This window comes from Chlorocebus sabaeus, chromosome 21 (genome assembly GCF_047675955.1).
Source record: "Chlorocebus sabaeus isolate Y175 chromosome 21, mChlSab1.0.hap1, whole genome shotgun sequence".
In the NCBI taxonomy this organism is placed as follows: domain Eukaryota; kingdom Metazoa; phylum Chordata; class Mammalia; order Primates; family Cercopithecidae; genus Chlorocebus; species Chlorocebus sabaeus.
Window position 1 is genome coordinate 28,612,304 of NC_132924.1, and position 25,173 is coordinate 28,637,476.

The 25,173-nt window shown below is 39.9% G+C and overlaps 1 protein-coding gene across 13 annotated transcripts in view; it reads right to left on the bottom strand.

The window, feature by feature from the left end:
* BBS9 (Bardet-Biedl syndrome 9) overlaps nucleotides 1-25,173 on the bottom strand; it is a 557,785-nt gene that overhangs the window by 485,296 nt on the left and 47,316 nt on the right. For 3 of the 13 annotated variants that reach the window (XM_038004816.2, XM_007981648.3, XM_073008975.1), the window contains exon 1: nucleotides 11,706-12,189. The exons of 2 other annotated variants lie outside the window; for them this stretch is intronic. The gene's annotated coding sequence lies outside the window, so the exon portion shown is untranslated. Of the gene's footprint in view, nucleotides 1-2,175; nucleotides 2,228-11,705; nucleotides 12,462-25,173 lie in introns of those variants that run through there. 8 more of the 13 variants (XM_038004811.2, XM_038004812.2, XM_038004810.2 and 5 more) reach the window with 7 other exon arrangements.

The following is a 25,173-nucleotide window of genomic DNA, read 5'->3' on the forward strand; positions in this document are numbered from 1 at the left end:
TTTCTAATTCTCAAAATGACAAAATCATAGTAATGTAGAACAGACATGTGGTTGCTAGGCTTACAGGAGGGTGTAACTATAAGGAGCTAATAATAAAAGGCACTTTCTTTGGGATTAATTTCTTAGAACTATCTACAAAAAAAAAGTGCATCCAATTTGATTTGGTAAAATCCAAATCAAATCTATAGTTTAACTTTAGTATTATATTAATGTCAATTTAATGGTGGGCTGGGCCCAGTGACTAATATCTATAATTAGCCTAAGCAACATAGGGAGACCCTATCTCTACAAAACATAAAAAAATTAGATGGGTTTTGTGGTCTATGCCTATAGTCCCAACTACTCTCAGGAGTCTGAGGAGAGGATCAACTGAGCCCAGGAGTTTGAAGTTGCAGTGAGCTTTTTTGGGGGGTGGGAAACGGAGTCTTGCTCTGACACCTAGGCTGCAGTGTAGTGACACAGTCCCACTCACTGCAACCTCTGCCTCCCAAGTTCAGGCAATTCTCCTGCCTCAGCTTCCCAAGTAGCTGGGATTACAGACACCTGCCAACACGCTAAGCAAATTTTTGTATTTTAGTAGAGATGGGGTTTCCCCATGTTGACCAGGATGGTCTCCAACTCCTGATCTCAAGCCATCCACCCACCTGAGCCTCCCAAAGTGCTGGAATCATAGGTGTGAGCCATCGTGCCAGCCTGCAGTGAGCTTTGATCAAGGCACAGCACTCCAGCCTACAAAACAGAGATCCAGTCTCTACGACAAAAACAAATTTGATGGTTTTGATCATTGTACTGTTTTCATTGGGAAACGATTATTTTTACAACTTCTAAGTGAGTCTGAAATTCTTTCAAAATGACTAGTTTAAAAAAACAAATACCAGGAGAAAAAAGAATGAAAACTCCATCCAAAGTCCTCTCTTTATGCTAAGAAAGAAATTAGATAAACACTGGAAGTTGAAGCAAGTGAACAAATATCTAACAGGTAAACAAATTTATAATGAGTTTCAAAATATGTGGGAAACTTTCTGAAAAATATTTGCACCTTTTTTTTTTTACTGATGACATTATGTAACCATACAAATTGTCAGATTACTAAACTTCAAATCTGGGAGCAAGCATTCAAAAAACATAATAATAATCTGTATTATACTTTTACTGGATTTTTGAGAGGAAAGTAACAGTATTCAATAAATCCCAGATAGTCGCACTATATATGCCAAACACCTAGAAGAATTGTAATATGCCATACTACTGGACTACGAGAATGAGGATACATCATTCTCTTGCAGCTCAGAGCAGAATATTACCCAAATTCACACTTGAAATGCCAATGATTTCCTGGGAGGACTCACAGGACATAGCACAGTCATCTTCATGGCTATGAAGGATGGCTATGATAAAAGGATAAAAAGCATAATCACGAAAGGGAAAGGTGCATGATGAGAAATCTGGAGAAAACCAGACACAAGCTTAGAAGACAAAGGAATGGTACAGAGGTTAAGAAGAAGAGGAATCCCACCGGGTGCGGTGGCTCACGCCTATAATCTCAGCACTTTGGGAGGCCGAAGCGGGTGGACCACGAGGTCAGGAGATGGAGACCACCCTGGCTAACACGGTGAAACCCCGTCTCTACTAAAAATACAAAAAATTAGACGGACGGGGTGGCGGGCGCCTGCAGTCCCAGTTACTCAGGAGGCGGAGGCAGGAAAAGGGCATGAACCCGACAGGCGGAGGTTGCAGTGAGCCAAGATCGCGCCACTGCACTCCAGCCGGGGTGACAGAACAAGACTCCCGTCTCCAAAAAAAAGAAAAAAAAAAAAGAAGAAGAAGAAGAAGAAGAAGAATTAGAAGAGGAATCCACCAGAAGCTTAACAGGGGCATTCACTGAGATCAAAACAAAGCCAGAAGTGAGTTATCTGGAAGGAAGTGAAAAAAAAAAAAAAAAAATGTATCCAGAATAAGGGAGTGACCTGCTATATCAAGTGCTCCTGATACACCATAAAGGATGAAGACTTGGAGGCATAAGCTCCATTTGGAGACATAGCTAAGGACAGAAATCAGTAGTAACCAACCAAAGAGTAAGTGACCCTCTGCTCACTCCTGCATCAGCCGGTTCAAAAGTCTCAGAGAGAGAAAATAAGAAAGGAAGAACTATACAACACTGAAGGGGGGTCTTACCTTTGCCTAAAACAGGCAGAAAAGAAAACTGCATGGGTTTTCATCTTCCTGCCTAGAAAACACAGTAAACCAAGTAAGGGAGAAAGAAGAGTTTTTTTCTGTCAATGATAATGAATGATACATTTTTTAAAAGTCAAAATCCTTAGATAAGTGACCACAAGAGACAAAGCTGGAGTTTGAATATAAATACTGCATCACGTGAAACTAGCTATCCTATGAAAATGACCTTAAAAACCTGCTAGTCAATACATTTTTTCAGCTTCCTAGAATGAATATGAAAATATCCTCCAATATTATGATCTAGTGGGCTGTTAAAAGATAAAAGACAAAAAAAGAATCAAAAAAATCCTCCAATATGAAAGAACTAACTTTCCAACAATGGCTACAAATAGGAATGCCTATAGAAGACATTCATTTCTCATTAACTTTTTTGTTTTTGTTTTTGTTTTTGAGATGGAGTTTCACTCTTGTTGCCCAGGTTAGAGTGCAATGGCACGATCTCAGCTCACCGCAAACTCCACCTCCTGGGTTCAAGTGATTCTCCTGCCTCAGCTTCCTGAATAGCTGGTATTACAGGCATGCGCCACACCCAGCTAATTTTGTATTTTTAGTAGAGACGGGGTTTCTCCATGTTGGTCAGGCTGGTCTTGAACTCCTGAACTTAGGTGATCCACTGACCTCAGCCTCCCAAAGTGCTGGGATTACAGGCATGAGTCACCACACCTAGCCTCATTTCTCATTAACTTCTAACCAAAAATTAGAAATCTACTTGTACTGACAAAATAACAAAGGCATCATTTAAATCCTTCTTGGCGAGGCACAGTGGTTCATGTCTGTAATGCCAGCACTTTGAGAGGCCAAGCCAGGAGAATTGGTTCAGGCCAGGAGTTTGAGACCAGTCTGGGCAACATAGCAAGACCCCATCTCTCCCCCTAAAAAAAAAAAATTAGCCAGTCTCCCACTTGAGCCCAGGAGTTGAAGCTACAGTGAGCCATGATCGCGCCACTGCACTCCAGCCTGGGCAACAAAGCCAGACCTTGTCTCTTAAAAATATATATATCATTATTGTTTCTCCTGCTCTATCAATTTTTCCTTATTCACCCACCACTTTGTTCGCTCCTGAAATCCTCCTTTTCACAGAGTTTGGTTCCTTGCTACTCCAGGTGTACTCCCTGGACCAGCAGCATCTGTATCACTCAAAAACTTATGAGAAATGTTGAATCTCATCCTCCCCAAACAGTATCTCCAGGTGAATCACAAGGACCTTAAGGTTGAAGAGGCACTGATATAACTGATACCTGATCGCCTAAGTGGATATTTTCTTATAGCAGAGCTCCAGTTTTCCCCTTCTTTTTCAGAGGGCCTCTGCCATCAGTTACCTTTTGAGGGCTCAAAAAAAAATTATTTTTCAAGTCAAAGACCTAAAACAGCTGTAAAGTATCCATCAATCAGCTGGTCCTCTCACTTTACAGGAGAGGCCCAGAGAAATCACATGATTCCCATACCTCACAGAGCTAATGGCAGGACCTTGCTTCTGCATACTCTCTCCCTGGTCTCTAGACCCCTGTCTCATTAGGCTGCCAATAATCTGCAATTTAATATCAAAAAACTGAAAAAGTATGTCGATAGAAGGATTTTTTTGTTGTTGTTTGTTTGCTTTGTTTTAATCTTTAAAGACTGTGGAGGAATGGCTAATTTTTAAACCTACGTCCAATAAATGGCTCTTCCTCACAAGAACATAGCTATCTTAATTATTTCAGAACAATATTTCAGAGCAACAACAAAGACTTTCATGCCAGGGCAAACATAAGGTCATGCATAGGAGAATTACATAAATTCCATTACATAAACATCTGTATGTTTGTTCCCCCAATGTCGGAAGTAGTATCATGCACCCTTGTAGACAATAATTTATTGAACAATAAAGACTTATATCTTTAAAGAATTAATAAACAATAGAAAAAAAACAATTTGGGCTGATAAACAATAGTCACCATTTGTTTCCGAAGTGCCTCTCTCCAGTTTCAAAAGTAGAAGCACAGAAGGAGCACTGCCCACCCCGAAGAAATTAAGAATCCACAAACTCTCATCAGTACAAAGTTGGGATACCACTAATTTCCTTTGATAAAAAATGGGTGGATTTCAAAAGACAGCTTAGGCAGCAGTGATGGCAGCCGCTGCAAAGACACTGGCTGCAGCGGGGGAGACACAGCAGGGGCTGCCCACTCTGTGGAGCCAGCGGTGGCCGGGAACAGGCAGGAGCCCCGCCCCCTACCAAGTGGGAGGGGCAGGAGCCCCGCGCTCCTGGGCGCAGCTGCAGCCTCTCAATCACAGCTCCAGACCCAGGCATCCCTGCACTGTCGGTGGCCCGGGAAGCACCCCTGCCCCTGCAGTTTGGAAGTGCCCACTCCCGCTCCCTGGCCTCTCCCAACTCCCAGAGCCCACTCCGATTTCCAACCAAAGCTGAAGCCCAGCCCAGGTGCTGTCGCAACCCGGCCATGTGTGTGCGTGCTCGGGGCAGTGCTGATACACCAGTCCCCTAACACCTCGGTCCCCTCTGGACTCTGGGTGCAGACAGAACAGGAGGGACACACACGGGGAGCTGAGGGCTTGAGTATACTGGGTATACACTGGTATACCCAAGAACAGAGGAGACCCTCTGCCGACTCAAGAAGAAATAAAACATCTAAATAGATCCATAATAAATAAAGAAATTGAATTAGTAATCAAAAAACTATCCACAAAGAAAAGGCCAGGCCAAGACAGATCCACTGGTGGACTCTACTAAACAATTAAAGCAAAATTATACCCATTCTTCAAAAACCACTCCAAAAAACAAAAGAGGAGAGAATACTTCCCACCTCATTTTATAAATCTAGTTACCGTGAGCCAAAACCAAACACATCACAAGAAAACAACAGACCAATATCCCTTATGAATATGGATGCAAAAATCCTCAACAAAATACTACTAGCTAACTGAATCCAACAATATATAAAAAGTATTACATAACATGTCTAAATAGAGTTACCTGAAGAATGCAAGGTAGGCATCCTTAACATCCAGAAATGAATTAATGTAAAATCAATAAAATCTAAATCAAAAGCCACTTGATCACCTCCATAAATCCAACTCTTCCATTATAAAAAACACTCAAAACACTAGGAATAGAAGGTTCCTCACACTAATAAAAGGCATCTATGCAAAATCCACAGCTTACACCATACTTAATAGTGTAAACTGAACACTTTCCTCCTAAGATCAGGCATAAGTAAAGGATGTCTGCATTCACCACTTGTATTCAAAATCATACTGGATGCTCTCAACTATAGCAATTAGGTAAGAAAAGGAAATAAAAGGCTTCCAAATGGGAAAAGAAGAAGTAAAACTATCTTTACTCACAGATGACATAATCTTGTATATAGAAAATCCTAAGGAATTCACAAAAAAAGATTAGAACTACTAAATGTGTTAAGCAAGGTTGTAGGATATAAAATAAATATATGAATATCAATTATATTTCTATATTCTTGCAATGAACAATCCAAAATGAAATTTAAAAAATAATTACATTTACAATAGCACCCAAAAGAGTAAAATACATAAGTTAGCCAGGTATGGTGGTGCTCACCTGTAATACTAGCTACACAGGAGGCTGAGGCAAGAGGATCACTTCAACTCAAGAGTTCAAGATTACAGTGAGCTATGATCATACCACTACACTCCAGCCTGGGCAACAGAGCAAGACTCCATCTCAAAAAAAAAAAAAAAAAAATACTTAGGAATAAATTTAACAAAAGAAATGTAAAACTTATGCTCTGAAAACCATGAAAACATTGTTATAGAAATTAAAGAAGATCTAAATAAATGGAAAACATCCCATGTTCATGGATCTGAAGACTTAATATTGTTAGGATGGCAATACTTCCCAAATCAATCTACTGATTCAATGTAATCCCTATCAGATTCCCAGATGACTTCTCTGTAGAAATCAACAAGGTTCTTCTAAAATTTGTATGGAATTTCCAAGGACCCAGAATAGCAAAAACAATCTTAAAATTAAAAAAGAAAAAAGGTAGAGAACTCACACTTCCCCATATCAAAACTTACTAAAGCAACAATAATTAAGCCAGTATGGCACTAGCATAAGGATAGACATAAAGATAAATGGAAAATACTAAGAGTCAGAAATAAACCCATACACCTATGATCAACCAATTTTCAACAAAGGTGTCAAGATCATTCAACGAGTAATTGCAACAGATGGGTCTAAGATGACCGAATAGTCACATGCAAAAGAATGAAATTGGATGCTTACCTCTAATCATATGTTTAAAATTAACTCAAAATGTGTCAAAGATCTAAGTATAAGCTAATGTACAGATAAAACTATAAAATTGAAACTCTTAGAAGACAATATAAGTAAATCTTTATGACCTCAGATTTGGCAATGGATTCTTAGATTTGACACCAGAAACGTGAGCAATAAAAAATAAATAAGGGCCAAGCATGGTGGCTAATGCCTGTAATTCCAATACTTTGGGAGGCTAAGGCAGGAGGATTGCTTGAGCCAGGAGTCTGAGACCAGCCTGTGCTGATCCCATCACTACAAAAAATATAAAAATTAGCCAGGTGTGGTGGTGTGTGCCTGTAGTCCCAGCTACTGGGGAGGCTGAGGTGGGAGAATTGCTTGACACTGGGAGGCTGAGGCTACAGAGAGCCATGATTGCACCACTGCACTCCAGCCTGGATGACAGAGCAAGATCCTGTCTCAAAATAAGTAAATAAACAAATAAAGCCAGGTGCAGTGGCTGACGTCCGTAATCCCAACACTTTGGGAGGCTGAGGTAAGCAAACTGCTCAAGCCTGAGAGTTTGAGAAGAGCCTGGGCAACAAAGCGAGACCCCATCTAAACAAAAAATAAAAAATTAGCTGGGCATGGTTGTGTGTGCCTATAGTCCCAGCTACTTGAGAGGCTGAGGCAGGAGTTTGAGGTTGCTGTGAGCTAAAATCATGCCACCACACCTCAGCTTGAGCAGCAGAGTGAGACTCTATCTCAAAAAAACAAAATAAACTAGACTTCATCAAAACTAAAAACTTTTGGGTTTCAAAGGTCACCATCAAGAAGATGAAATGATGGGAGAAAATATTTGCAAATCATATATCTGATAATATACAAGAACTCATACAACTCAATAATAAAAAAAAAGTCCAGTTAAAAATGAACGATGGGTCTGAATAGGTATTTTTCCAAGTAAGATATACAAATGGCCAATACGAGCATAAAAAGATGCTCAAGGCCGGGTGTAGTGGCTCACACCTGTAATCCCAGCACTTTGGGAGGCCAAGGCAAGCGGATCACCTGAGGCCAGGAATTTGAGACCAGCCTGGCCAACATGGTGAAACCCCATCTCTACTAAAAATTAAAAAAAAATTTTTTTTTAAAAAAATAGCCAAGCATGGTGGCAGATGCCTGTAATTCCAACTACTTGGGATGGTGAGGCAAGAGAATCGCTTGAACCCGAGAGGCAGAGGTTGCAGTGGGCCAAAACCACACCATTACACTGCAGCCTGGGCAACAAGAGCAAAACTCTGTTTCCAAAAAAAAAAAAAATGCTCAGCATAATTAGTCATTAGGGAAACACAAATCAAAACTATGAGATATCACTTCACACCTACTATGACAGAATCAAAGAAGTCAGATAGTAATAAGTGTTAGTGAGGATGTGAAGAAATCAGAACCCTCATATACTGCTAGTGGGGATGCAAAATGATGCAACCACTTTGGAAAGGAATCTAGAAGTTCCTCTAACACTTAAACACAGAATTACCATATGACCCAGCAATTTAACACTGAAGTGTCTATCCAAGAGCAATGAAAACATATGTCCACACAAAAAAACTTACACATAAATGTTTATAGTAGCATTATTCATAATAGCCAAAATTTGGAAACAACCCAAATGTCCATCAGCTGATGAATATATAAACAAAAGGTAGTATCCATACAGTAGAATATTATTTGGCCATAAAAAGTAAAAGAACAAAATACTGATATATGTTACAACATAAATGAATAAAAACATATAGGTTTTAGAATGAGACATATCTGGCTCTTAAAAACATGCTAAGTTAAAGAAGCCAGTCACAAAAGGCCACCTATTATATGATTCTGTTTATATAAAATATCCAGGATAGGCAAATTCATAGAGACAGAAAGTAGATTCGTAGTTGCTTAGGTCTCGGGGTGGGGGAGAACAAAGAGGGAAGGAGAGTTACAGCTAAAGGATGTGCGGTTTCTTTTTGAGTTGATAAAAATATTCCAAACTTGGCTGTGGTAATGGTTACATGTATCTGTGAATATACAAAAAACGAACTGAATTTTATGCATTAAATGGGTGAATTGTATAGTATTTGAATTATATTTCAACAAAGCTGTTATTTTTTTTTTAAAGAGAACAAATGGTGATGTATACATGGGGGTTCATTTTGTTATTCTTTATGCTTTTGCTTATGCTTCAAATTCCCCCAAAAAACAAAAATGAAGTTTCTTTTTTTTTTTTTTTTTTTAAGTAGAACACTCCTGTATTTTGGCCACATTTACCATTACGCCAGGAGCAGTGGCACGCACCTGTAATCCAAGCACTTTAGGAGGCCAAGGCGGATTTATCACTTGAGCTGAAGAGTTCAAGACCAGCCTGGGCAACATAGTGAGACGTCGTCTTTGCCGAGCATGGCAGAAAAAACTAAAATTTTTAAACTTCTTTAAATATTAAAAAAAAAAAAAAGTGCAATAGCAAATTAAATTTAGAAGGTCAGCAAAATACATTCTGCCCTTTTTCCTGGAATATATCCTAAGTCATCAAGAAAATGAAAAATTAGCCATAAATTGAGACACAAATAAAATGCTCATCTGTATTCCAATCTAGGAAAAATATAGGCCTTGACATTGAGATATTAAGATAAGCAGTTGGGTGGGGGAGGTCTGGTACTGACAGGTTAGGAAGGATGGTAAGGAACAATAGTAATAAACATTTTTCAGTCATGAAACTTGACTTTTGAGTTACAAAAATAAACAAAAAGTGTTTTAAATAACAAAAAATAAAACACATATACACTGATTTTTTAAATTCAGTTAACTGTCTTGAATAAGGAACCGAGGTTTGCATTTTATCCCCTTTTCATTCAGTGTTGATTTCCAGTTGCTCACTGATTTGTCTTTTAAGTAACTGGAAAATAAAAACCAGGTTTTTAATGACATCGCCTTAAAGGAAAGTATCTACTAATCATTTACTAAAGCCCAGTCAGGATTCTAAATGCTTTGCAAGCATTCTATTTTAATCTTCATAACAAAACTACAAAGTAAATTGTAGATACTATTATTCAGGTATCCTCGAATACAGAGAGGTTAAGAAACCTGCGCCACTGGTCTCACTAGTTAGGTGATGTGCAGTACCTAAACCCAGACTGTCTACTCCAGAACTCTAAACAAACGGCCTATGCACACGCCCCTCCATGTAGACTATAAAAACAATAGCTCTATTCACACTAATTCTAATCACTACAAGTTCAAACTGCAGGCAAGTATGTCATACATTTGATTAAATTGTTAAAGGATGATTAGAAGACAATAATTTGAATGTTGTAACAGGTGCATTCCTATAAATAGGCACAACAGATTAGTTTCTAATGCCTTATTAGAATAATAAATGGTAGATAATCTCCTTACCCCCTAAACTCTAGAAATTCTCTTCTACATTCTTCACTTGACACTCGTTTGTTTTGAATACTTATTTTTTCTACAACAAGTTTACTCAGATTCAGGTTTCATTTAAGAGATGGCTGTATTAACACCTCATTGACCTAGTCCTACAATATGATCAGCTGTGAAAATAACCACCCCAAAGAATGCTGTGGGGAAAACATACGGGTTTGAGGGTCAGTTCTGGAAACAGATCTTGAAGCTGTTGTTCATTTTCAGAGCTTTGCTTTCTCCAGGTTATGCTAGTGTCACATTAAATTTAAGAAAGTAGAAATCAGGTCTTCCAGTCAAAGAAAGATGACAAATGCATATAGCATTAGAAGTATACTGCTTTTGAAGGCAATAATACAAGGGCTCACTGTTGGAATTTTCAACAAAAGATGCAAAGGGCAAAATAACACAAAATTTGGAGTAGAACAGCTCTGGGTTCACTTTCTGACCACGTTTCCACTACATGACCTGAAACAAGTCCCTCATCCTCTAGTATCTCAATTGTTCTAGGATGGAGGAGGATAAAATGGTTCAACCCATAGCAAGTACTCATTAGTCAGTAATAACCTAACAGTAGAAACAGTGGTGGTGTGAGAGACGGTGGTAGCAGTGGTAGTGGAAAGAGATGGTGGTAGTGTGTTCTGTGCAAGACACAATTACGAATGCCAAACTCACCCTCTGGACTGAAATTTGAAATGGGACTCACAAAGACTGATAGCAATCACTAATGGAAATGTTATTAATCAGCAGGGATGTTTTATAATAACTTCATGTATTTTAATAATTTTCAAAAAATATTTGAAAGTATTCTAAAGCATAAGACTTACTACATCACTCAAAAGGTGCAAAAGTTTTAAAATTACTATATATACTATTGCTGTTGGATTTTTTCCCTTCAATGAGCATTTCTATCAAGAAGTTGTACCATAAATATAAGTGTATAGTTGTCATTTAAGCACAACAATTACACGCAATGAAAAATCCCTTAAAGTCTCACAAATAACTTGTAACTTGTTTTCAAAATAAAGTTTTTTAAAATTCTTCTTTAAAAACTTCTGGGTTTTCTAGTTTCTTTTTTTAATTCTTCCGCTTATTCATGAAAAAAAACTCAGTAATTGTTTTCTTTATAAAATGCTAATAAGTTCGAAAATCTTTCTCTCTCTGAATGCTGGCCAACTTAAGACCCATAGCTTATCCTGCAGCATCTTTCAGGTTGTTTATCAATGAGGACATGTAAGATGTGTATACATGTAAGATACGGTTTCATTTTTAAAGTAAAAGTGAGATACCCAAAAAAATACATTTCTCCAGGAAATTGAAGTCAAATGCAGGACTTGACTGGCAGGAAGTGCTGATAAAACCAGCGCAGCTCATCTAAACTGTTGTGGTCTCCAAGTAAAAAGAGGAGAAACAATAATCCTATTACGAGAAGGATTGGGGGTATTAGTACATGCATCCTACTTCAGTCGTAGGCTGGGAACTGCTTTGCCCATTTACTCACAGACCTGTTGAAGTGTCTCAGGAGGATGCTCATGCTCCATGTGACATTCCTCAATGGAATCCTTAAAAAGTCTCATCCCTTTTTTCTCAAAGGTATTCACAGAATCGCATACACTTTGTGCTCCTAGTGTTTATTCCAGTGCAAACATCTTTCTAAGAAATCAATCACCTTACAGCCCCCAAACCATTATATTGCATTGGAGGATCTTGTTCACAAAATAAAAAATGGAAAGGGCATTCATGTACCCGAAGTTTAATACCGGACATACCATCTTACCTGATGCCACGTCAGATGAGCTCTGTCTCACCTTTCTGCGAACCCTCGTTCCGCAAATTTCCCTTTATGAACGCCTGACAAGGTCCCAGTGATGGAGCAGAGGGAGCAAGAACGGAGAGTGCAAAGAAAAGCAACCTTTAGCTTCACTATTCCCTCTTGTCCTCCAGCTGAAAGTTGTTCCACGTCCCGGGCAAAGAGAGAGCCCCACCAGGCAGCACCATTAGCTCCACAGAGTTGGAGTGATTCCCCCAAGAAGCTCCCCTGCGCCCCCCGTCACCCCCCAGAGACCAGCAGAGGAAACGGCATCTATCCCTTGGAAGACACTAGGCAGGAGAGAACAACTGCAAGTCCTGCTGCTCACACCGAGGAGGAAAGGATGGAGGAGGCGGCGAATGGGATGTAGCAGAAACCCGACGGCCGCAGCGGAAGGGACACCTCCCCTCTCCAGACTAACTCTGAGCCATCTTCGCCCTGTTGTCATAGCACTTACAACGGACGCCACTGCGCAGTCACGCCGCGCCGCGCCGCCTTCTGGGGGCTGGAGTCCAGAGAGGCTGAGGCGCGAAGGAGGAGACCGACTTCTCAGGGGGCCGCGGTTGGAATTAGATTACTGCTGGGGCGGGGCTCGAGTGAACCACGGCCTGGTTCTTATTAGCAGAGAGGGATAATTACTGCAATCCTCTGCCCCGTCAAGACAGCAGTTCCTCAAGGAAGACCCGCCTCCCGCCTGGGCTCCGGTCGCAGGCCACGCCCCCCAGAAGCGTGCCCACGCCCTCCCCTCCGAGCGTGTGGGTGGGGCCTAGCGGGGACAGGGCGTCGCGGGCATCTAGGTGGTGCTCTGGGATTCCGCACTTCTGAGAGTCCCAATCGCCGTGTTTTTTTCCTGCCGGGACATTCATGAGGGCTTCGTCCATGCACCGCGCGACCGTGGCGAGGGTGGTCGCGGTAGCGAGCGGCAGCGTGTGCACCATGGTGGTGGGGGTGGTGCTGGCCCAGTACACATTCACCTTGGAGAGGAAGACGGGGCGGAAGACCAAGATCATAGAGATGATGGAGCTTTTGAACAGTTTCCAGTTTTTCCTTTTTTTACTATTTAAAACAGCGCTGCTTTGAAGTTACTTGTGCCTGTGTCCTGATACACGTGTTAAATATATTTTCCGTCTACACCTTAGAGTGGATTTCCTGGTACATGGGATTGGATCTATGTCTTCTTTTGTTTTTCACTTTTTTAAAAAATCTTTAGATTCAAATTCAGTGTAGCCAACCTTGAAATTTTTCTTGTTTGCTTTTTTCAGTGGATTCTAGTGTAGGCTTTAAATTTTCTGTATTTCACCACCAATCCACAAATCCACATTCCCAGTAGAAAATACCATTCTAGTTTTAGTTTTTTGGTTTTGGGGTTTTTTTTGGTTTTTTTTGTTTTTACTGAGACTGGGTCTTACTGACAGGGTCGCCTAGACTGGAGTGCAGTGGCACGATCACTGTTCATTGAAGCACTGAAGCCTCAACCTCCCAGGGTCAAACGATTCTCCCACCTCAGCCTTCCTAGTAAGCTGGGACTACAGGCACAGACCACCATGCCCGGCTAATTTTTGTATTTTTTGTAGAGACAAAGTTTTGCCATGTCCAGGTTGCTCTCGAACTCCTGGGCTCAAATGATCCACCCACCTTGGTCCCCCAAAGTGCTGGAATTGCTGGCGTGAGCCACCACGTCTGGCCCCAGTAGTTTCAAAAATGACCTTTCAGTCAAAGCCTTGGTAATATAACCAGTTTCCAATTGTATTCTGCTATATAGACACAGCAGATTTTTATTAGACTTATTGAAATGTCCATATTACCACAAGAAGACTCACAAATGGTTTTCTAATTATGGAGGAATCAAGTAAAGAGAAAAAAAGGTTTTATCTTTATTTACACAAGTATACTTTACCAAATTGCTATAAATTATAAATAGCTTGAGAGACAAGATTTTCTTAAATCTGGAAAAAAATATTTGAGTAAAGAACCAACAACATTTGAAATAAAGTCATAAAAACATTGTCTTCATCCGTTATTTAAACTCATGTAATTAATTTTTGTTCTGCCTGATCTTGATTAATAGTTTCATGAACTCACTTTTTTATTACAGTTCTGGAAATTGTTATTTTGTCCATTGATCTTCAAGCTTTTAGAAACCTGTATTTAAGAGCATTTTTTAGGGCCAGGCACAATGGCTCATGCCTGTAATCCCAGCAATTTGGGAGGCCAAGGTGGGAGGATCATTTGAGGCCAGAAGTTCAAGAACAGCCTGGCCAACATAGTGAAACCCCATCTCTACTAAAAATACAAAAAATTAACCCAGCGTGGTAGTGCAAGCCTGTAATCCCACCTACTCAGGAGGCTGAGGCATGAGAATGACTGGAACCAGGGAGGCAGAGGTCACAGTAAACCAGGATCACGTCACTGCACTCCAGCCTGGGCATCAGAGCAAGATTGTCTCAAAAATAAACAAATAAAAACAAAACAGTACTTGTTAGAATATTTTCCATGAGTCTGTTTTTTAAAAAATAATTCAAAACAATAACATGGATGACAAAAACTTAAAACAGCCATGGTTAAAAATCTGATGAAGTTAACAACTGAGAAGAACATTTATTTATTGCTATTACACACAGTATTTGAAGATAACCAGAATGATAACTGGTAATATAATACATTTGTATGAATTTTTTTTAAAGATGTGGTCTTGCTCTATTGCCCAGGCTAGAGTGCAATCACACATTCATAGCCCACTGCAACCTCAAACTCCTGGACTCAAGCAATCCTTCTGCTTCCGCCTCTCAAGCAGCTGGGACTATACGTTTGTACCACCATGCTTGACTTTTTTTTTTCTTTTTTGTTTTGTTTTGTTTTAGTAGAGACAGGGTCTTGCTTTGTTTCCCACGCTGGTCACAAATTCCTGGCTATAAGCAATCCTCCGACCTCAGCCTCCCAAAGTGTTGGGATTATAGGCATGAGCCATCATTTCCAGCAGACTTGTATGAACTTATATAATTTTTCAAACATTCATATCAATAACATTCCCATAAATGCAAATAAAAGAAAAACCTAGCATCAGTTATCATTTGACAATGTTTCTTATAAAATTTACCAAATAACCCAAATCATTTAATACCTCTACAAGATGAGAAAGATATCTTTTTGTTGCGGGAAGTCAGGGACCCCGAACGGAGGGACTGGTTGAAGCCACAGCAGAAGAACATAAACTGTGCAGATTTCATGGACATTTATTATTTCCCCAAATTAATACTTTTATAATTTCTTATGCCTGTCTTTACTACAGTCTCTGAACATAAATTGTGAAGATTTCATGGACATTTATCACTTCCCCAATCAATACTCTTATAATTTTCTTTTTTTTTTTTTTTTTTGAGACAGAGTCTCGCTCTGTCGCCCAGGCTGGAGTGCAGTGGCCGGATCTCAGCTCGCTGCAAGCTCTGCCTCCTGGGTTGACGCCATTCTCCTGCCTCAGCCTCCCAAGTAGCTGGGATTACAGGCACCTGCCACCTCACCCGGCTAGTTTTTTTTATTTTTTAGTAGAGACGGGGTTTCACCAGGTTAGCCAAGATGGTCTCGATCTCCTGACCTTGTGATTCGCCCATCTCGGCCTCCCAAAGTGCTGGGATTACATCTTATAATTTTCTATGCCTGTCTTTAATCTCTTAATCCCGTCATCTTTGTAAGCTGAGGATGCATGTCGCCTCAGGACCCTGTGATGCTTGCATTATCTGTAAAAATTATTTGTAAAACATGTATTTCAATAATATGAAATCTGGGCATCATAAAAAAGAACAGGATAACAGTGATTTTCAGGGAACAAGGGAGATAACCATAAAGTCTGACTGCCTATGGGTCCGGGCAGAATAGAGTCATATTTCTCTTCTTGCAGAAAGCAAATAGGAGAAATATCACTGAACTCTTCCCAGCAAGGAATAACCCTGGGAAAGGAATGCATTCCCAGGGGTAGGTCTATGGACGGCCGCTCTGGGAGTGTCCTCCCTATGAGGTTGAAGATAAGGGATGAAATACGCCCTGGTCTCTGCAGTGCCCTCAGGCTTGCTAGGATTAGGAAATTCCAGCCTGGCGAATTCTAGTCAGACCGGTTGTCTGCTCTCAAACCCTGTTTCCTGTTAAGATGTTTATCAATGACAATGCATGCCCAGTGGGACATGGAACCTCATCAGTAATTCTAATCTCGCCCTGGCCTTGTAATTTTTTATTGCCCTTTCAAGCATGTGATCTTTGTGACTTACTCCCTGTTCGTACCCCCCTCCCCTTTTGAAATCCCTAATAAAAACTTGCTGGTTTTGCGGCTCAAGGGGCATCACAGAACCTACCAATAAGTGATGTCACCCCCAGAGGCCCACCTGTAGAATTTCTCTCTTTTGTACTCTTTCTCTATTTCTCAGACTGGCCAACACTTAGGGAAAATAGAAAAAAACCTACGTTGAAATATTGGGGGCTGGTTCCCCTGATATCTTTTAATGCTTTCCAGGAGTCCAACTGGAAAATTCCAAAGTTAATTCTACATTTCAAAACCTTAAATTGGAATTTGATTTTGAAGAAGTTTTTTAAAAGGCTCAAAACACTGCATCAATACAGAATCACAAGTTACTTGTGAAATAAGTCATTCATGTAACCAGAGTGATAATCAAAAGGCTTAAAAAGCCATACAAATAATCACATTAAAATTATCTTAACCATTTTAAACTTCAGGTTTAAAAAAGAAATCAAATATAACACAGGCAACACAGGAAATTATGTTGATAAAATGTATAATCTTCCTCAGGCCAGGTACCAAAAAATTAAATCTGCAATCTGATTGTTTCTCCTTTTGGGGAGCTCATTTAGATAACCTGGAAGTCAAATCTGATGAAAAGGGTACTTGAATTTAATAAGATACAGGAAGATGTGTCCCAGGTCATGATTATAACAATTCATATGTATCAAGAAAAGCCAAAAGTACAGAATCAAGTTATATTGAAAAATAGCATTGATTTCTAGACCTTCAGGATAAATATTTAGTGTCAGGCCATACCAGTAGTTAGAATCAAAAAAAAAAAATGTATAGCAACTGATGAAAAAAAATTGAAGGAGAGAGTTACCATCCCAGGCTTTCTAAAGAGGAGAAAAACCTGAATGCAATGATATATGACCTGCAAATCAAATAGCAAGACATGGCAAATTTGAACCACTGAGATATGAATCCAAGAAATTGCAAAAGCAAAACTCTACCTCAAGTAATATTACCAGATAGGTGCAATATCTGTAATCGAAGCATTTTAGGAGGCCAAGGTGGGCAGATCACTTGAGCCCAGGAGTTCGAGACCAGCCTGGACGATATGGCAAAATCCTGTCTCTACAAAAAACACAAAAATTAGCTGGGCATGGTTGCATGTGCCTTTAGTCTCAGCTACTAGGGGGGCTGAAGTTGGAGGAATGCTTGAGCCCAGTAGGTCAAGGCTGCAGTGAGCCATGGTCGTGCAACTACACTCCAGCCTGCATGACTGAGTAAAACCCTGTCTCAAAAAAAAAAAAAAAAAAAGCAATGAAATTACTATTTTAAATGAAGAAGACAGCATTTTTAATGTGAAACTAGGGAAATTAAATAAATCTCAGCAAAAAAAGGTAGCAGAAGTAGAAACTGCCTGCAATTTAGAAGTAGCTGTTAAAGAAATAGATTTTAGAATTCAAAATGAAAGCTTCTTACAATTTTATCAGGAGCAGATCAATACTTCAAGAAAATGTTGTTTTAAAAATGAAGGACCAGGCTCTGGTCCTGTATCAGTACACCTCCAACATCAATGTTTAAATTTTAGAAAACCACTTATAAACAATTTATTTTTAATCCCAGCCAACCTGATCATTCATGAAAGTTTTCTCATAGGCCTATTATTCATAAATGCTCTTTGACTTGCTTAGAGATTTTCTCATTTTTTTAATGCCCAAGTCTTTGTCCTCCCATTTTTCATTTTATATAAAAGCCAATTATTTTATAGGACTAAAATTTACTATTCAAGATTATTTATCATATAAAAGTATTTTTTCCTAAATTCATTTTTGATTAATAAATATAAATATATTTAAAATTTTATAAACTTTAAAAAGCCAAAAATGAACTTATATTTATTCAGTGGTTTGTTTCCACTTTTATCTTATTTGGATGTGATCCAGACATTGTATCTACTATTTAACATAATATAACTTCAGGATTTTAAATTACATAAAAATTTCATTAATAAATATTTACTCTATTTATAATTAACTAATTTATTTATCAATTACATCTAGATTACTTCTGAAAACTGAAATATGAGATAAAGCTAGTCATTGCTGTGTTTATTAACAAGTTTCATGTCTGTTAATATCAAGTATTTATCTAAGTAAGAACTTTAAAGTTAAATACATGGGTATCCTGTTGATAACCCAGAAGACAGAGCTGTTTTAAGTATATCAACAACATTAAATCAATCTTATATATGAAAGATTTTCACAACAAAGTCATTCTGTTTTAGACTGGGTTTATAGCATCATGACCTTAACACATCTAGCAAAAACAAATATAAAATTATCTGACCAGTAAACCTAGGCAAAAATGTATGTTGACAATTTTGAAGACAATTTTAAAACAAATTAATTAATGAAACATTTAGTTAAGTCACATAAACTAAAAGGGGGGGTTATTTGCTATATATTTTATATAAACACTCATTTTTCTCACTGTTAATAAAATGTTTATGAATTTTGGCTGACTATGACATATTTTATAATGTAAACATACCGTGGGCATGTATAAACACATTTAAACATGTTTCCATAAGTAGAAATAAAGTTCTTATAGCTTTTTAGATTTTTAATCATGAGATAGTAAATTATATAAACTCAGATGGGAGGTGGAGCAAGATGGCAAAATAGAAGCCTGCACCAAGCATCCCCCAACAAGGACAGCAATTTAAAACTCCCTACACAGAAAAAAGCACCTTCATGAGAAGCAAAATCAGGTGAACAGTGACAGTACCTGGTTTTGTCTTTGTTTTGTTTTGTTTTTGAAACAGAGTCTTACTCTGTCACCCAGGTTGGAGTACAGTGGCACAATCTAGGCTCACTGCTACATCCGTCTCCCAGGTTGAAGCAATTCTCCTGCCTCAGCCTCCTGAGTAGCTGGAATTATAGGCACGTGCCACCATGCCCCACTAATTTTTTGTATTTTTGGTAGAGACGAGGTTTCACCATGTTGGCCAGGCGGGTCTCAAACTCCTGAACTCAAGTGATCCTCCTGCCTTGGCCTCCCAAAGGGCTGAGATTATAGGCATGAGCCACTGCACCCAGCCAGTACCTGGTTTTGACTTAATATTGCTGAAAGATGCACAGAAGAAGTAGAAAAAAGTGTTGAATTGCCAACACCACTCCTCCCACACTCCCCAGCAATGGTTGCATGGTGTAAAGAGCATTTCTGTGCACTGGGGGAGGGAGAATGCAGCAAATGTAAGGCACTGAACTCAGTGCTGCCCTGTTATAGCAGAAAGGAAGACTGACCAAAACTCAGCTGATACCTGCCCATGGAGAAAATACTTAAACCAGCCCTAGCCAACAAGAAATCACCAGTTCCAGCAGTCAGAAATTGAGTTCCCCCAAGCATCATGACAATGAACTAAAGTACTTTGGGGCTGTAAGTAAACTTGAAAAGCAGTGTAGGCCACAAGGACCACAACTCCTAGATGAGTCCTAGGGCTGAAACAGGCCCAGAGCCAATGAACTCAGTGGGTGCATGGCCTACTGAGACACCAGCCAGGGCGGCTGTGGGAGTGCTGGCATCAACTCTCACCTAGTCCAGGCTGCACAGCTTGTGGCTTCAAAAGAGACTCCTTCCTACCACTTTAGGAGAGGAGAGGGAAGAATGGGGAGGACTTGGTCTTGCATCCTGGATACCAGCTCAGACATAGCAGGATAGGGCACTGGTCAGAGTCATGAGGCCACCCCCCATTCCAGGCCCCAGTTCCCAGATGGTGTTTCTACATACAACGTGGGCCAGTAGGGAACCTGCTGCCTTGAAGGGAAGGACCTAGTTCTGGCAGGATTCATCACCTGCTAACTGAAGAGCCCTTGGGCACTAAACAACCAGCAGTAATAGACAGGTACTCCATTGAGAGCCTTCGGTGAGACTCTGTGACTTATTGGCTTCAGGTGAGACTCAGCACATTCCAGATGTAGTTGCTATAGAGCAACAGTCTTTATGCTTGAGAAAAGCAGAGGGAAGAGTAAAGGGACTCTGTCTTACACCTTAGGTACCGGCTCAGCCAGAGGTGAGTAGAACCCAAAGCAGGCTCTCGGGGTCCCCAATTCCAAGACTTGGCTCTTGGATGGTATTTCTGCACCCACCCTGGATCAAAGGAGAACCCACTGCCCTGAAGGGTGAGACCCAGGTCAGGCAGATTCACCACAAGCTGACTTAAGAGCCCTTGGGCTTTAAGGGAACATCAGTGGTAGTGTGGCAATACTCTCCATGGGCCTGTGGTGGTGGTGGCCACAGGGTGAGGCTCTCTGCCTTTGGAAAGAGGAGGAAAGAGTGGGAAGCACTGCACCTTGTGGTGTGATGCAGCTCAGCCACAGTACAATAGAACACCAAGTAGATGGTGAGGTTTTTGACTGTAGTCCCTATCTCCCTGACAGCACCCCCACCAGAACCTGGAAGAACTCATCACTCTGAAGGGAAGGACATAGGCCTGGCTGGCTTTGCTACATGCTGACTGTAGAGCTCTAGGGTCTTGAGTGAATACAGGTAAGTAGACAGGCAGTGGTTATAAAAGGCCTTGGGTAAGACCCAGTGCTGTCCTGACTTCAGGTCTGACCTAGTGCAGTCACAGTAGTCGTGGCCACAAGGGTGCTTGTGTCACTCTACCTCCAGCTTCAGGTGGCCCAGAACAGAGAGAGAGACTTCATTTGTTTGGGAAAAAGTAAGGGAAGAGAATAAGAGTCTCTGTCTGATAATCCAGAGAAATCTCCTGGATCTTGCTCAAGTCCATCAAGGCAATACCTCTACAAGTCTTCAAGAACCACAGGATTACTGTGCATGAGTTGCCCTCTAAAGCAGATAAAACTTTAGATCACAACACCCAAGTCCTTTCAAATATCTGGAAAGCCTTCCCAAAAAGGATGGGTACAAACAAGTCCAGACTATAAAGACTATATGAAATACCTAATTCTTCAATGCCCAGATACTAAAGAACATCTACAAGCATCAACACCATCCAGAAAAATATGAACTTACCAAAAGAACTAAATAAGGCACCAGGGACCTATCCTGGAGAAAAATAGATATGCGACCTTTTGGACAGAGAATTCAAAATGGCTGTGTTGAGGAAACTCAAAGAAATTCAAGAAAACAGAGAAGGAATTCAGAATCCTATCAGATAAATGTTACAAAGAGATCGAAATAATTAAAAAAGATTAAGCATAAATTCTGGAGCTGAAAAAATGCAATTGGCATACAGAAGAATTTATGTCTTTTTATAGCAGAATTGATCAAGCAGAAGAAAGAATTAGTGAGCTTTAAGACAGGCTATTTAGAAATATAGTCAGTGAGACAAAAGAAAAAAACAATGAAGCACACCTACAGAATCTAGAAAATGGCCTCAAAAGAGCAAATTTAAGAGTTATTGGCCTTAAAAAAGAGGTAGACAGACAGGTGTAGAAAGTTTATTAAAGGGATAATAACAAAGAACTTCCCAAACCTAGAGAAAGATAACAATATCAAGAACAAGAAGATTATAGAACACCAAGTAGATTTAACCTGAAAAAGACTACCTCAAGGCATTTCATATTCGAACTCCCAAAGATCAAAGATACCTACTAGAAGTAATACAAGAAAGGGAGAAAGAAGGAAGAAAAGATCATAAAACAGCCAGAAAACAGACGACAAAATGGCAGGAGTAACTTATCACTTATCAATCATAACATTGTATGAATATTGGAAAAGAAGTAGAAAAAAGTAACATTAAATGTAAATGTACTAAATTCTCCAATCAAAAGATATAGAGTGTCTGAATGGATTAAAAACTCAAGATACATTGATCTGTTGCCTACAGAAAATAGTCTTCACCTGTAAAGACACACAAAGACTGAAAATAAAGATAGGGAAAAAGATATTCCATGCCAATGGAAACCAAAAAAGAGCAGGAGAAGCTATACTATTTTGTATATTACATTGGACAAAATAGATTTATATATCAGACAAAATATATTTCAAAACAAAAACTATCAAAAAAGAAAAAGAAGGTCATCATAGAATGATACAGGGGTAAATTCAACAAGAGGATATAATAATTTATAAATATATATGTGCCCCACACTGGAGCACCCAGATATATAAAGCAAATATTAGAGCTAAAAAGAGAGAGAGATTCCCCAAAAATAACAGCTGGAGACATCAACAACCCACTTTTAGCATTAGACAGATCATCCACATAGAAAGCCAACAAAGAAACATTGTACTTAATCTGCACTACAGACCAATGAACCTAGCAGATATCCACAGGCAACCAAAGCAAAAATGAAGAACCAGGAACACATTAAGTTAAAAAAAAAAAAAACTTCTGCACAGAGAAGGAAACAATCAACAAAGTGAAGAAACAACCCACAGAAGGAGAGAAAATATTTGCAAACTACCCTTTTGACAAGGGATTAATAAGCAGAATATGTAAGGAGTTCAAACAACTCTATGGGAAAAAATCTAATAATCCAATTTAAAATGGGCAAAAGATTTGAATAGACATTTCTAAAAAGAAGACATGCAAATGGCAAATAGGCATATGATCATCAGAGAAATGCAAATCAAAACTACAATGAGATATTATCTCACCCCAGTTAAATGGCTATGCTCAAAAGACAGGCAATAATAAATGTTGGCGAGGATGTGGGAAAAAAGGGAACCCTCATATGCTGTTGGAGGGAATGCAAATTAATATAGCCACTACGGAAAAACACTTTGAAGGTTCTTCAAGAAACTAAAAATAGGGTTACCATATGATCCAACAATTCCACTGCTGGTTATATATGCAAAAGAAATGAAATCAGTATATCAAAGAGATATCTGCACTCGCATGTTTGTTTGCAATAGCCAAGATTTGGAAGCAACCTAAGTGTCTATCAACAGATGAATGGATAAAGAGAATGTGGTACATATACATGATGGAGTACTATTCAGCCATAAAGGAAGAATGGAATGCTGACATTTGCAACAACATAGATGGAACTGGGGACCATTATGTTAAGTGCAATAAGCCAGGCACAGAAAGACAAATATTATAGGTGGCACACACCTATAATACCAGCTACTTGAAAGACTGAGGCATGAGAATCCCTTGAACCTGGGAGGTGGAGGTTGCAATGAGGAGAGAGCATACCACTGCACTCCAGCCTGGGCAACAGAGTGAGACCCTGTCTCAAAAAAAAGAAGGGAAGGGGAGGGGAGAGGAGGGGAGGGAAAAGGCCAGCCAAGCAAAAATACCTTCTCACTCCCATCAAGACAGCAAGACCCCATCTGTATTTTTTTTAATTATTAAATAAACAAATGGAATGAAAAAAATCCCCCAAAAGTCCATCTGAGCCAATTTGAGGCCAATGGGACATCAGGGAAATTTGTTTCCAGCAGCTTCCTATCCTCTTCTTTACCAAGAGATTCTCCAAGAGTTTCGAAGAGATTCTCCCACTCCTGCTGTTCCCACTATTGCCATCACACCTAAATTCACGAGGTTTGATGAAAAACTCTGGAGTAGAAATCAGACCATTTTGGTTGCAGGGCCACACCCTCCTTCTGAGCCTCAATTTCCTTATCTTATATTGCCTTGCATGCCCCCATAGGGTTTCTGTGAGAATCAACTGGGACAACATATGGGGGCAGGGGGAGATCTGCACAGCACTATATAAATGTAAGGAATCACATTTATCTACGAGTAATAGAAGACCCAACTCAAAATCACTTCAATAATAAAGAAATATATTATCTCCCAGAAGGAGAAGCATGAATAGGCAGCAACACCAGGACTAGTTGATCAAATGTCTCTTTCACATCCCCAAGGACCCAGGCGTCTCCTTCTGTCCTCTGCCATCCTCTGGGGGTTGCAGGCAACAACATTCGGAGGCAGAAAGGGGATCTTTGACACTCCCAAGCATCATTTATTAAAAGCAAAGACAACCTTACCCTGAAAGCCACCTCCATCAGACCCCTCCTCATACCTCATTGGCTAAAACTGCATCACAGGTCCATTACTAAAACAGTCAGTGGAAAGGAGAACAGAATTACTATGACTGGTTGAAGACAAGTCAAGATTCACCTCTAGAGAGGAATGAAGAGGCCTCCATTCTCTAACCAGCCTCCTGTAGGATTTCTGAACAAAGTCAAAGCTGATACCAAGGAAGAGAGGGAGAAATGTCAACTGAGTTGCCAAACATTTGCCCCAGAATACCAGCTAAGTTTGGTGTCTGCCCTTCCTCCCTCAGTCTTTCATACCTGCAGGCCTAACATAAAGCACATTGTCTGCCATTTTTCCTCCCATCCTACTGGTTACCAACTATTGATGGTTAGAAATAATATTTCTTTTTTTTTTTTTTTTTTTTTTGAGACAGGGGCTCACTCTGTCACTCAGGCTGGAGTGCAGTGGCACCATCATGGCTCACTGTAGCCTCTACCTCCTGGGTTCATGCAATCTCCCCACCTAAGCTCCACAAATAGCTAGGACTACAGGCACAAGCCCCCATACCTGGCCCTAGAACTAATTTTAACAGCTGTTTTTAGTGCATGACCAAAGGGCTTCTCATGTTTCTACTGTGCTGCAGGAGACCGTAGACATGCACACCTGACGGTCCACTTCACCATGAGAGTTCCTTGAAGACTAATATTTTGGGTAGGAAAAAAAAGAAGGATTTTGCATTGTACCCTCTAATCTAGTCATGCATTAGAATGTGATCTTTCCCTTCTCCTACTTTTTTCCTTTCCTCATCTCCCCAGTGGGGAAAGGTCACTGGTAAGATAAGAACTTGTAAAAATACAGCATAGCAGCAAAATAATGGTGTCAAGGTTACACTGTGAAGGGTGGTCAATACAAGCAGGAGAAAATCTACTCTTTTTTTAGCTGCTCCATTCTGAAAGGTTTAAAACCTGTCCAGTAGCACAGACTAAGGACCAGGTGCAGCTGCCCCAACACAAGTGGGCCAACACCAAGGCTGTTTGGCCTTCAAGAATGAATCTCTGGTATCTTAGGAGGGGGTAGAAGAATAAAATGAAAAACAGAGGGGTTCATGGACAGGAGGGTACAACAGAAAGAGACCATAAAGAGAAGTCAGAGAATATCAAATCACAAAATAATTTCACTGTCAGGCGCAGTGATTCCCACCTGTAATCCCAGTGCTTTAGGAGGCTATGGCAGGAGGA